The sequence below is a fragment of the Eptatretus burgeri genome, chromosome 5, assembly GCF_056783735.1.
Source record: "Eptatretus burgeri isolate ZD-2024b chromosome 5, Ebu_testis_v1, whole genome shotgun sequence".
Lineage (NCBI taxonomy): Eukaryota > Metazoa > Chordata > Myxini > Myxiniformes > Myxinidae > Eptatretus > Eptatretus burgeri.
In genome coordinates, this window is record NC_140965.1 from 1,301,372 (window position 1) to 1,314,493 (window position 13,122).

The 13,122-nt window shown below is 45.3% G+C and overlaps 1 long non-coding RNA gene across 2 annotated transcripts in view; it reads right to left on the minus strand.

The window, feature by feature from the left end:
* Positions 1 to 1,553: 1,553 nt before the first annotated feature.
* Positions 1,554 to 13,122, minus strand: part of LOC147025690 (uncharacterized) — a 55,639-nt gene continuing 44,070 nt past the window's right edge. For both annotated transcript variants that reach the window (XR_015057976.1, XR_015057975.1), the window contains exons 2-3: positions 1,938 to 2,041; positions 1,554 to 1,829 (exon numbers count right to left, since the gene is read on the minus strand). This is a non-coding gene — a long non-coding RNA (uncharacterized LOC147025690). The remainder of the gene's footprint in view (positions 1,830 to 1,937; positions 2,042 to 13,122) is intronic.

Below are 13,122 nucleotides of genomic sequence, written 5' to 3' on the forward strand. Positions count from 1 at the left end.
ATCTACTTACATGGCCTTTATCCACAGATTCTGAGTACTGCACTCCCCCTTGGACTGTTGCCCTTACCTCACACCTTACTTTGCTTGATGCCAAGGGGTTCAAAATGAAGACTTTCAAAATCATTGCTGTCTTCGTGATGACGCCGAGTCTCTGTGTCGACCATGCTCACAGCACAGACAGGTAGGTGGTCTCTTCATCTTCTACCGCATCCTTTCTGGCTGGTGTTGCACACTTGTCCTTTTCTTCCCTTCCCCATCCCCCTTCCAGGTTTCTGCAATGCACATCTGGTCTGCAATCCACAAAATCCAGATTTACTACTCACCTTCTCTCATTTGTTCATCCTTTTTTCTTGCCTGTGGAACCACATTCCTTTCTGGTCCAAACCCATTTTTCCATATAGGGCTTCCACACAGCTCTTCAACACCATCCCCCACCCACAGCCCTGATCTTTTCTACCCCACCAACACCCCATTATCCCTTCCTAAATGCACATATTTATGCGTTTACAGTTTTATCTTTCACTTCTGTGATTGACAGTTTGTGGCATTTGGTTATGTTTTTACCCTTGTCTGTCTATCTGTGAGCAGGATAACTCAAAAAGTTAGAGACAGATTCGGACGAAACTTGGTGGACACACACTTTGGAATCTTTAACATCCAATCACTAATGCTGGCAGATGAGACATCCAGTTTAACGTCCATCTGAGAGACGGCACACACATCAATGAATCACTCTGCCAGTGAAACACCGGGGTAACCTTTTATAGCTGGGTCGAGAATCAAACCCAGGCTCGACAGCTTGGAGCGAGTATGCGTACCTCTTGGCTATCCTGCTGTGGTGTGGGAATTCATTGCTTTGTATTTTGTAGCCACTGAAAACATTTTTCAATTCTCTCTTGAGCTCGTTCTCATCCTCTAATTTATTTTGCCTTTCCAACTCGAGATGTTCTCACAGAGTACTCACCAAGGTGCTCACCAAACAGCTTACGCCCTCAGGCAAGCACTCCAATGAAACGTTCAAGAAGGAACGGCTGGCTTGGCAAGTGATACCAAACTGATTGGTAATGACGCACACCGGCAACAGCCAAAACATCGCCGATTTCATTACATTTTCAGATTTCACTCCGGATTTCAAGTTATTTAGTCCACGTGATCCGATCCTCCAAACTCAAGTTATATTTCGATGATATACTTGAATTAGTCCGTGAGAGTACATCGTGGTAAATTGCTCCAAGCTCCTAATTTGAAAATGAGAGCACTTACAAAAGCGATATATACAGCGATTGATTGGTAGGGATGGATATCAGGCATTCATTTTTCATTCATGTACTCCCTTGGTGTTCCCTTAGTATGCATGCAAAGTTTCATTCCACTAGGTTTCATGGATTTGGAATTATGGAGGAGACACACACACAGACACACACACACACACTGGCATTTATTATTATAGGTGCACATAGGATGCACCCGAGTAGTTGCTTGCAGTGTGTATACATACTGACGGAAAAAAAGTTCATGGTGAAATAAGAGGTTTCAATAATATTTCACCGAGGTGAAATAAGAAATGAAAACAAGCACATCACGTTTTTTGGTCACATCAATATTTAGTGTTTGATGAACATGAAATGGACATGAGAATGTCAGCACGTGTGTGAAAGACAATCATATCTTCGAGGCTCAAAGAGGGTTATGATCAAAAGTCAGTTCTTCGCTCCATATCTGGTGTGACCACCATTTGCATTGACACACGCTTGGCAATGGTGGCTCATTGAGGATGCAAGACGGTTGAAGGAGGCTTGAGGGATGTCATTCCAGATCTGTACCAAGGCCTGCCACAGTTGGGCCTCCGTGTCAGCTGGTTTTGAGCATGGCACAATTGTGGTTCCATTTCATCCAAAATATGTTCTATGGGAGAAAAATCAGACGAAACAGCTCACCAGGGAGGTGTGTAAATGTTCTGTTGTGCGACAAAGTCGGTGACCACTCGTGCGACATGAGGGCATGCATTATCCTGTTGAAGTGTGATGTGACGTCCATGAACCTGCAGGAACGAGAGGGTGTGAGGATGGAAAACCTCATCACGTACTGAATAACTGTCAATTGCTGTTAATGAACTCCAGCTGGGTTACGTGATGTACAGTCATTCCTCACTGTACCATCACGCTTTCACTGCCGAACGACGAACATTGCACAACACATACGTCAGCGTAACATTCCCCATTTCCGTCAATAAACGTGACAATGGCCATCACTACTGTCAAGATGGAACATCGACTCATCTGTAAAGATAACTGCCCAATCTTGTCTCCTGAACCTCATACAATGTCTACATCAAGCGAGGTGCGCATGTTCATGATGTGGCGACAAAATCAGACGTACTGCTGGGCGTCGTGGCCGGATGTTATGCTTGCGTAACCAATTCCTGACAGTTCTGGCACTGATTGCTCACAAGCCAGGGATGCTACCACCATTTACCTGAGGAGTTCAGTAGATTAACCGAGTTGCGTGCCCTCAACACACACTTGGATTACTGTAGAGCAATGCAGTGAGTGCAGGCCGGCTTACGAGGACAAATTACATGGGGTGAAACTTACCGTCTAACAATACTGTCGGATCCCGCTATTCGCAGATTCACTATTCGTGGACCTTGCATATTCGCGATTTATAAACTGCCACCTGCTTCGACATCCGCGGCCCTGTGCTTGACGTATTCACGGTTTTTCATGGGCGAAAAAAATGAAATTCCATGAGCCACGCACATAACACAGTCCTAAAACATATCTTTCACCAGCCACGCTGTAACCGAGCTGCACAACTTGTTCAACCATTCGTGCTATGTAGGTGCTTCACCACATCTACTCCGAACTGCGAAAGATCTCTCCCCCCCATTCCCGTAAGTTACACAATGCTGACGTTTCACCACATCTGCCCCCATCTGAGTAAAATGTTAGCATCCACGATTTGCGAAATTGAAATACTTCACCATATCTATTTTGAGCTGCTGAAGATCTCAGCCCCACCTCCGCCACCCCCCCCCTTCTGCTTCTCGTCATCTCAGGTGCTTCTTGTGTTTCTCTCAACCTCTTGTGTATTATTTTACCATCTTTGTTATAGGATCAGTGCTTCCATTCCTTTGATAAAGCCAAACATTTCCTTTTTATTTCACATCATTTACGAGTTTACCAATTATTTCCTTCTGTTGAAAAAAAATCGAGTGATCTGTGAGGGTTGTGATCATGTTTTTGGTGTCGTGCAACCTTCCGTGTTCATCTATGGTGAGCTATGTTACCGATGTTAATCTGTGGTGAGCTATGTTAATCTGAGGTAAGCTATGTTCATCTATGGTGAGCTATGTTAATCTGTGGTAAGCTATGTAAATCTATGGTAAGCTATGTTCATCTGTGGTGAGCTATGTTACCGATGTTAATCTGTGGTGAGCTATGTTAATCTGTGGTGCGGTATGTTACTGATGTTAATCTGTGGTGAGCTATGTTAATCTGTGGTGAGGTATGTTACCGATGTTAATCTGTGGTGAGCTATGTTACCGATGTTAATCTGTGGTGAGCTATGTTAATGTGTGGTGAGCTATGTTAATCTGTGGTGAGTTATGTTACCGATGTTAATCTGTGGTGAACTATGTGAGCGATGTTCATCTATGGTGAGCTATGTTAGCTATATTCATCTGTGGTGAACTACGTGAGCGATGTTCATCCATGGTGAGCTGTGTTAGCTATATTCATCTGTGGTGAACTATGTGAGCGATGTTCATCTATGGTGAGCTGTGTTTGCTATATTCATCTGTGGTGAACTATGTGAGCTATGTTCATCTATGGTGAGCTGTGTTAGCTAAATTCATCTGTGGTGAGCTGTGTTAGCTATATTCATCTGAGGTAAGCTATGTGAGCTATGTTCATCTATGGTGAGCTATGTGAGCAATGTTCATTTGTGGTGAGCTATGTGAGCTATGTTCATCTATGGTGAGCTATGTGAGCTATGTTCATCTATGGTGAGCTATGTGAGCTATGTTCATCTATGGTGAGCTATGTGAGCAATGTTCATTTGTAGTGAGCTATGTCAGCTATGTTAATCTGTCATGAGCTACGTTCATCTGTGGTAAGCAATGTTCATCTGTGGTAAGCTATGTTAGCTATATTCATCTGTGGTAAGCTATATTCATCTGTGGTAAGCTATGCCAGCTATATTCATCTGTAGTGAGTGATGTAAGCTCCATTAATCTGTGGTATGCCATGTTTGCTCTGTTACTCTCGCTGAAGCTATGGTAGCTATGTTCATCTGTGGTAATCTATATTCATCTGTGGTAAGCTCTGCCAACTATATTAATCTGTGGTAAGCTAGCCTGATGTCCGTAGCCTGATGGAGTACTGCTCTCCCCTCTGGGCTGGTGCTCCTGCCTCCCACCTTTCTCGACTTCACGCTGTCGAAACCAGGGCTTTTAAGATCATTGGCATCTCCCGCAATGAAGCTGAGTCTTTGGGCCTCTCACTCAATCACCGCAGGTTGGTCGGTGGTCTTTCTGTCTTCTACCGACTCCTCTCCAGCCTTGCCCCCCCTGCTCTCTCTGCGATTTGTCCCAACCACATTTCCACAGGGCGCTCAAGGTCCGCCAACAACCCCCTTCTGGTAAAACTACCAAAATCACGAATCACTGCTCATCTTCACTCTTTCATTCCTCTTTTTTCCGGCCTTTGGAATAAACTTCCTCACTCTATTCTTTCCCATTCTTCCCTTCAGGCTTTCAAAACAGCTGTTCACCACCACCTCTTATCTTCCCCCATCCAAATCCTCGATCTTTTCTACCCCGATAATCCACCCAAGCCCACTTCCTTCAATTCTCCTGCTTTCCTTCCTGAAAGTCCCTTTAATGTCCATCTTCCCCTCGCCATGTTCCCCGTCCCATCCCCATCCCTCTCCCTTCCACAGTTCACCTGTGTCTGTTCCCCAATGTTTTGTCCCTTCCACTCCCGCCCCTCTTGTCTCATGCCTCCTTGCTGTGAGTTGTGTGTTAGCTCTCATACGAGCCTCGACCAAGGTATACAAAAAAAAAAAAAAAAAAAAAAAAAGCTATGCCAGCTATATTAATCTGTGGTAAGCGATGTAAGCTCCATTAATCCTGTGGTAAGCCATGTTTGCTATGTTAATCTCGCTTAAGCTATGGTAGCTATGTTCATCTGTATTGAGCAATGTTAGCTATATTCATTTGTGCTGAGCTATGTTGGCTATGTTCATTTGTGGGAAGCTATGTGAGCTACACTACCTGGCCAAAAGTATGTGGACACCTGCTCGTCCAACATCTCATTCCAAAATCATGGGCATTAATATGGAGTTGGTCCCCCCCTTTGCTGCTTTCACAGCCTCCACTCTTCTGAGAAGGCTTTCCGTGAGATGTTGGAACATTGCTGCGGGGATTTGCTTCCATTAAGCAACAAGAGCATTAGTGAGGTCGGGCACTGATCTTGGGCGATAAGGTCTGGCTCACAGTCGGGGTTCCAATTCATCCAAAAAGTGTTCGATGGGGTTGAGGTCAGGACTCTGTACAGGCCAGTCAAGTCCTTCCACACGAATTTTGAGAAACCATTTCTGTATGGACCTCGTTTTTTACATGGAGGGCATTGTCATGCTTAAACAGGAAAGGGCCTTCTCAAAAATGTTGCCACAAAATTGGAAGCACAGAATCATCTAGAATGTCATTGAATGCTGTAGCATTAAAACTTCCCTTCACTGGAACTAAGGTGTCGAGCCCAAACCATGAAAAACAGCCCCAGACCATTATTACTCCTCCACCAAGCTTTACAGTTGGCACCATGCATTCGGGCAGGTCGCGTTCTCCTGGCATCCGCCAAACCAACATTCATCCGTCAGACTGCCAGATGGTGAAGCGTGATTCATCACTCCCGAGAACGTGTTTCCACTGCTCCAGAGGCCAATGGCCGTGAATTTTACACCACTCCCGCCGATGCTTGGCATTGCACATGGTGATCTTAGGCTTGTGTGCAGCTGCTCGGCCATGGAAACCCATTTCTTGACGCTCTCGACGAACAGTGTTTGTGCTGACATTGCTTTCAGAGTCCGTTTGGAACTCGGTCGTGAGTGTTGCAACCGACGACAAATGATTTTTCCATGCAAAGCGTTTCAGCACTCGGCGGTTCCGTTCTGTGAGCTTGTGTGGCCGACGACTTCACTGCTGAGCTGTTGTTGCTCCAAAACGTTTCCACTACACAATAACAGCACTTACAGTTGACCAAGGCAGCTCCAGCAGGGCAGAAATTTGATGAACTGACTTGTTGGAAAGGTTGTTTCCTGTGATGTTGCCACATTGAACTTCACTGAGCTCTTCAGTTCGGCCCATTCTACTGCCATTGTTTGTCCATGGAGATTGCATGGCTGTGTGCTTGATGTTATACACCTGCCAGTAATGGGTATGGCTGAAATAGCTGAATCCACTAATTCGAAGTGGTGTTCACATACTTTTGGCCTTGCAGTGTATGTTCTATGTGGTGAGAAATGTGTGTGAGATATGTTCATTTGTGGTGTTCATTTCTGAGCGATGTTCACCTTGACAGCCCACTGATGGAAAGCCCCAAAAATCAGCGAATCGACATTAAAAATAATTCTTTATTTATTATATTTTTATTGTTTTATTGCAAAAAATTATATTCACTAAATACTCCCATACTATCTGCAACTTTGTATCAAAAAAAGAAAAAATAATTTAAAAAAACATTACAAATATAAAGAAACATTACTTTTTGGGGTTTTCTTCCAATAACAAGACGAAATGTTTTTTTTTCTTTTTGCAAATGCAGTATCGTCCATGAGCCTAAACAATGCATATAAATGCATTACAATAAAAATGGAAACAACAATATATGTTTGCAAATATACTTTGTTTCAGTTTATGAACTCTTGACAGCCCACTGACAAAGTCAAAGAAATCAGTGAGTCGATATTTGTTTTTAGCAAAACATTTTATTGAGCGAAGACTCCAACACCAGCCGCAACTTCGTATCGAAAAAAGCCCCAGAAAAAAAAACAAAAAAATATCTGAATAAATAAACAAAGAAAACATTTCTTCACTTGGTTTTCTTCCAATAACAAAATGAAATTGTTTTTATTTATTTATTTATTGCAACAATACCCTTTGTTTTTTTATATGAGACAGAAACTCAAGTTTTCTTTATTTTCACATCTGGTGGTTTAATGTAAAAGAAAATGGCGACTCCACAGGACAAAGCTCCATGCATCAAATGGTTCATCGTGATGAGATCCCACATGCAAGTTCAGCGAAATTTCTGTACAAGGTATGGAAGGAATCCGCCATCGTGGAGTAGTATCAGAGAGTGCTACAAGAGGTTTAAGGAGACTGTAACTTGTCAGAAAGAGAAAAATACCGTTTGATTAAGTACAAGTGCAGCAGACGTTGAACGAGTGCGTGAATCATTTCAACAAAGTCCTAGAAAATCAATTTGATGTGCATCCAGACAACTAGGATTAGCAACCACCACTGTACACAGGATTTTGCCATAAAAGACTGAAGCTTTATGCCTTATAAGGTGTAGATTCTGCAGGAACTCAAACCCAATGATGGACCCAAACACAAGAAGTATGCTTTTGAAAATAAATGCACATTTGCATAAAAGATGATGAAAGTTACCTGAAAAAGGTCATGTTCACAGTCGAAGCTTGCTTTCATGGATGGAGGAAGGTCATCCGGCACAATGTGAGGATCTGGGGCTCTGAAAACCTCCACGTTGTCATTGAACACATACGCGATAGTCCCGAAAGTCAATGTGTGGTGTGGCCTTCTTCTTGACCACTTGGTGGGTCCGTTTTTCTTTGCGGAGGATACAGCGACCTCAATTTACATGAACATGTTGGAAAGATTCGCCTTCCCACATATTGAAGACCTGCAACCCATTATCATTTTTCAACAGGACGGCGCTCCACCTCATTGGATCTGAGTCGTTCGAGCCGTCCTGAATGAAAAATTTCCAGGTTGCTGGATTGGCCGAGATGGACCAACCGCCTGGTCCCCACGATCACCAGATATAACCCCCCTTGATTATTATTATTATCAGTATTATTATTATTTTCTGTAGGGGTTTGTCAAAAATGTTGTCGACAACACCAAGGTGGCAAACCTGCAGGATCATCAGTCTTGGATCACAGCTGCATTCGCATTGGTGGACACAAACATGCTGAGCCGACCATGGCAATAACTCTTGTACCGCCTTGATGTCCTGCGCGCAACGAACCGAGCTCACAATGAAGTGTATTGATGGTGTGCACGAAACTTTATGAGTTTGTGTATCGAATAAGCCAAAGGGTATTGTTGTAACATTTGTGGTTCTAAATATATTGTTGTGGTTCTTTGAAACCGTCACTCCTCAAGGCAATGGCAAACCACATATAGCGGTCCCAAGACAGTTATTTCATGAGTATTCGTTTTTGATAGCCCTTCCCTCATGTCTAGTGGGTTTATGGGACAAAATGCATTGCGAGGGCTTTCAGGCAGGTCTTTATTTCTATCCTTTATCTATATTATTTACTTTGCTGCACACATGATCTTCTCTTCCTGCATGCATGTCCGCATAGTAACAAGAGATGGCTCATTCAAAGTTCACGCCATAACCGAACTGACCAGCACCTCAGACCTTCGCCGTACTCGAACCAAAATGCAACACCATTCCGAAAACCATAACAACACCCTTATAAAAATCCCTGTATCAATTAAAGCTCGCCTATCTCACCAAAGCCGCTTCAACCACCTCACACAAACGCTATGAGCGCCGCAACCACAGTCACCCCCACGGACACCCACCACTGTCCTTTGAAGATATCGGGGAATAATATATGCCACATACCATGACAGATGCTTGTGTTTGGAACGTTCTGGCATGTAACCCGAAGCGCAAGTATGCACTAGAATCTGTTCAACATCTCATTGATAGTCCCAGCACTGCTCAATTATGGCCCCCATTTTGTGTCGAGCACACATTCGTGGCCAGAAAGCACCCCCAGATACCCACGCCCCATGTTAACCTCAGAGCTCCTTCGCATGGCAGAGTTCAGAAGCGATTAAGGCCACTTCTGGTGCAAGTCCTTCCACAGGCGGGGCTCATACTTGGGAAAGTGTCCACGCAACATTGGAGGTGCTGGGAAATGTTTTTTTTTTTTTTGTATACCTTGTCGAGGCTCGTGTGAGAGCAAACACACAACGCACAGCAAGGGGGGCATGAGACAAGAGGGGCGGGAGTGGGAAGGGCAAAACAGTGGGGAACAGAGACATGAGGAGATCTGTGGAAGGGTGAGGGATGGGGTGCGGAACATGGGGAATACAAGATGGATATTACAGGGACTTTCAGGAAGGAAAGCAGGGAATTGGAAGGAGGTGGGTTTGGGTGGATTAACGGGAGTAGAAAAGATCGAGGATTTGGATTGGGGATGATAAGAGGTGGTGGTGAATAGCTGTTTTGAAGGTCCGGAGGGAAGAGTGGGATTGAATAGAGTGAGGGAGTTTATTCCAAAGGCGGGAAAAAAGAGGAATGAAAGAGTGAAGGTGAGCAGTGATTCGTGATTTTGGTAGTTTTACCTGAAGGTGGTTGTTGGCGGACCTTGAGCGCCCTGCAGAAATGTGGTGGGGACAAATCGTAGAGAGAGCAGGGGGAGCAAGGCTGGAGAGGAGATGGTAGAAGACAAAAAGACCACCGACCAACCTGCGGTGATTGAGTGAGAGGCCCAAAAACTCAGCCTCATTGCGGGAGATGCCAATGATCCAAAATTCCTCGGTTTCCACAGCGTGAAGCCGAGAAAGGTGGGAGCCAGGAGCACCAGCCCAGAGGGGAGAGCAGTACTCCATCAGGCTACAGATGAAAGCTTTGTAAGTGGTCAGGAGCTCAGGTGGGCCGAGGAAGGACTTTGCACGACGGAGGATTCCCAGTCGGCGACTGGCTTTGGAGGCGAGATTGGAAATGTGACTTTCCCAGGAAAGGTCATGGCAGATAGTGAGACCCAGAAGCTTGAAAGAAGGGACTTCTTCAAGAGGATTGTTGAGAAAGTAGATGGGGGAGGGGGGTGATCCAAAAGGTCCTTTCGGAGAAACAAAGTGAGAGTGTGAGATTTGTCTGGATTGAAGGACATGTTCCACGTGTTGGACCAGTTTGTGATTTTATCCAGATATGCAGTGAGTGAAGAAGCTGCTGCTTGCCAGTCTGAGGGATGACAGATGGTATGGCAGAGGGTGGAGTCATCAGCAAAGAGATATGGAGGATTTTCCAGAGAGTAGAAGAGATTATTGATGAAAACCAGAAAAAGGAAAGGGCCCAGAACGCTACCTTGAGGGACTCCAGCCTGGACAGGAAGAGGGGATGAAAGAACTCCATTTAGGGCCACACTTTGACTTCTACAGGAGAGGAAGTCTGAGAGCCATGAGTGGAGATGGCCGTGGATACCATAGGAAGAGAGTTTGGTGAGCAGGGCAGGGTGCCAGACCGTGTCAAAAGCATGTGATATGTCCAGGGATACGGCTCGGATTTCATGTCTGGCATTGAGGACCTCCATCCATTGTTGGGAGAGCAAAAGCAGCATATCCAGGGTAGAATGACCTGGTCTGAAACCAAATTGATGATCGGAAATCAAGCCATTGGAGAAGAGGAAGGATTTCATATCTGAAGCGATGATGGATTCCATAACCTTGCTGATGATTGGGAGAAGGCTGATTGGTCTGTAGATGCAGGGATCTGTTTTTGCACCTTTTTATGCAGGGCAGTGATGTTTGCTAATTTCTATGCAGATGGCAGATGACCTTGAGCAAATGAGCGGGTGAATAGAACAGAGAGAGGGTGAGCAAGAGCAGAAGAGCAGGCTTTGAGGACACGTGGCCTGATGCCGTCTGGACCGGTTGCAGAATCTGAGTCGAGGTTTGACAGCAAACTCTCCACCTTGTCAGGGGTAAAGGACACGCAGTCCAGGGACAGTTGGGTGCGACTGGGCAAGGTGGGTAGAGAAAGCGATGGGTTTTGGACACAAGATTTAGCTGCAAGCACCGAGTTTAGGCATTCAGCCTTTTCACGAGCGGTATCAGCAGTGCGGCCATTTGAGGTAAGGGAGGGGATGGAGGGGGAACATACACCAGAAACAGATTTGATTAGATGCCACCAGAATTTTGAGGAGGGAGAGAGGTTTGAAAGTTCAGACTTGAGCTTTGAAAGATGTTGTTTTCTGGCTCTCCTGATGGTAGATACACACCTGTTCCAAGCTTTATGGAAGGAACTGAGATTGCCCTCAGTTGGGTTTGCTTTCCATGAGGCAAAGGCAAGTTGTTTCAGGACAACTGCCTCACCACAAGCTTCAGTGAACCAGGGGCAGGAGGAAGGGTAGGACAACTGATGACGAGAGGGGATAAATCTGTGCATGAGGGAGAGCAAGTTTCTTTGAAAGAATTCCCAGGATGAGTTAATGTTGGAGAAAGTAGCAATAGGAGACCAATCTATAAGTTTGATGGCTGCTTGGAGACCCTGCCAGTCAGCTTGAGTGAAATGCCAGACTCGACGGCGGTGAGGTGGTTCTCTGATAATAGCCAGAGAGATGTCCACTTTGACAAGGATGTGGTCAGAAGAACCGATTGGAGCGGAGAAAGAACAGCAGATATTGTCAGGGAAATTTGTCAAAATCAGATCCAGAAGAGGTGGAGTACCATTGGTTGAGATCCGGGTCGGGAAGTTGACCGATTGAGTCAGTCCCAATGAGTGGCAGAAAGCTTGTGCTGAAGTGCCGTGACAGGTGAGAGAGGTACCCACACCGAGCCAACTGGCATGATGACAATTGAAGTCGCCACATATGAGGAAGAGAGAGAGAGAGAGTTTGGATGAGAAGATAGAAGTTGGTTCATGTTTTTGGATAGTGAGGTGTAGATGGAGTCATCACTGTTCCGTGGACGGTACAGTACACATATAAACATGAGGTGGGAGTGGAGGGGAAGCCATAGCCAGAGGTATTCCTGGGGGTGTTGGGCGGGGGGGGGGTGAGGGCAGTGCATGGAGAGTGAGGAATAGATTCTTTCATGAAGAGAGCAACTCCTCCAGCAGGACGAGGCTCACGTCGGTCAAACCGGAGGAGGGAGTAACCAGGGAGAGATACTTGGGAGTCAGACATGTCTTGGGGGAGAAAAGTTTCTGTTTGGCAGATTATGTCTGGTTTGTCAGTGGCAACCTATATGGAAAGATCTGAAAGGTTTGAGCGAAGGCCCCGGATAGTTGAGGTCCACACTGTTAATGAAGAGGGAGGGGAGGAGGCTTTGGGTGGAGGGGAGGGGGAGAGTCGGACAAGGGATGAGGGGGGGGTAAGGAGGGTTGTTGAAGGAGTGTAAGGGATTGCAGAATAGCTCGGGGAGGGGCCGGAAGAGGAGGAGAAAAGGCTCTGTGGTGCTGGGGGAGAGGGGGACAAGAGGGGTGAGAAGGCAGTTGAGGATTTGAGGAGGTGGAGTGAAGAGATGGAGGTAAGAGGGCAGTGGAAGGAGGCAGCTTTGTGGATGAGGGGAGGGGGGAAACTTTGAGAAGGATGAGTGAGGGGGGTGAATGGTGGGGGAAAGGTGAGGGGGGAGTTTTTGAGAGAGGTGAGAGAGAGGCTTGGAGGGAGAAGAGTGGGACGGTTGCTTTGAGAGTGAGGGGTGAGAGGAGTGAGTTGGCACTGAAGTTGGAAAAAAAGAATGGTTGATGGAAAGCGAACATTCATCGCAAACTGGGGTTTTAAAAAGTTTGAGGTTAGAGATGCGATTTGACACAATTCTTGATGGATGCAATAATGGCGAATTCAGAGAATGGAGAGAAGAAACGCTGTAACAGTTGGATTTTTTCGGCAAGGTATGAAGGAAAGGTTGAATTGAGAGCAGTCTGTTTAAATAGTGGAAGAGTAGTGAATTATGATTCAGTGAAGAATACCACACGTGTGAAAGAGGAAGATGAAGCATTATAAGAGATCGTTTTTATTATTATTATTATTATTATTATTATTATTATTATTGTTGTTGTTTGAGAGAGTTTTCATCAGATTAGGTCATGGAAGTGTTGTAGAAACAATCGTGAGGTGAATGGTGAAATTGGATCA